Below are 1,100 nucleotides of genomic sequence, written 5' to 3' on the forward strand. Positions count from 1 at the left end.
TTTTCCCAACTTCGGAAATCATTTCCCTGATTCAAATTTTTTGTGCTTGGTTCTTGATGTACTGCAAAAGTTCATTTTTATTATCTTAGCTGTGGTAAAAAATGTCTTGCTCAGGCCTCTGTTGCAAAGTCCAATTTTTCTTTGGCATTCCCCTACATTGATGCATCAGAGGAGAGAGAATCAGTGGAAAGCTCCTTGATTTCAGAATTTACAAACACGTGTGGGCATGGTCTTGAGGCCAGCAACATTGCTTTCTCGCAATCGTGCTCTGTAGAGGGTGGAAATTTTGAGAAACTCACTGATATCCACTCAGTTCAGGTTAATAATGGAGCAATCTCTATTCTATTAAAAAATAAGGCACCCGAAAAAGTAAAAGAAGTGACAATTTTCAGATTTTACTGCAGTGGTTATGTTCACCACAGCTACTACTTGCTTGTATGTGTATATATGGATCCTGTTTCCGTGTATACTGGACGTATTAATTCTTTTCATCCATCTTGTGTTACAGAACTATCTGCTATCAAGGATCACTAAGCAATCCAAGGGGCAGCCAAATTTGATTGTTCTCTGCGATCAAGGTCACCGTACTCTGCGAGGAGCTGAAGAACAAACCTCTGAAGGTATGATATCAATGGAGAATGTGGTTTATACCTATTTTGGTCATATATAGTTCTTAAACTTGATAAACTTGTAGGACAAGTTTTATCTCAACTACTCAGTTATGTGGAGAATCTGGGAGCCAAATACACTGCACTCTATGTGTCAGATCCTTTTAGGTCAATTCAGTTCCCCTCTCATAGGGAAGTAGAAAGGTTTCTTGCTGAAGGTACTGGAAATAAATCAGTCGATGGCTGTGATGGAGTTTGCCGAATTAAATCCTCATTTTTGGAGGGCATATTTGTGGTAAGTTGTTTGCATCTGTCCACAGTTCAAAGCTGCTTCTAGTGTTTTCTTCTGGTTGTGGTAAAGTCAGATTATGTCCCTTTTTTCCCTTGCTGCTGCCTTTTGTGTTTACTGATTATATATGTTCTTTACGTACTGTTCCAGGCAATTGTCTTGCTTATAATTTTGATATCTGGCCTTTGCTGCATGATGGGAAT

General features: G+C 39.0%; 1 long non-coding RNA gene across 1 annotated transcript; it reads left to right on the top strand.

Annotated features, from left to right (window-relative positions):
- The first annotated feature begins 80 nt into the window (after positions 1–80).
- LOC102580748 (uncharacterized) lies at positions 81–1,100 on the top strand. Its single transcript, XR_369073.2, has 4 exons — positions 81–318; positions 509–620; positions 695–903; positions 1,048–1,100. It is a non-coding gene; the product is annotated as an uncharacterized lncRNA (long non-coding RNA).

Source organism: Solanum tuberosum, unplaced genomic scaffold (genome assembly GCF_000226075.1).
Source record: "Solanum tuberosum cultivar DM 1-3 516 R44 unplaced genomic scaffold, SolTub_3.0 contig01273, whole genome shotgun sequence".
NCBI lineage: Eukaryota > Viridiplantae > Streptophyta > Magnoliopsida > Solanales > Solanaceae > Solanum > Solanum tuberosum.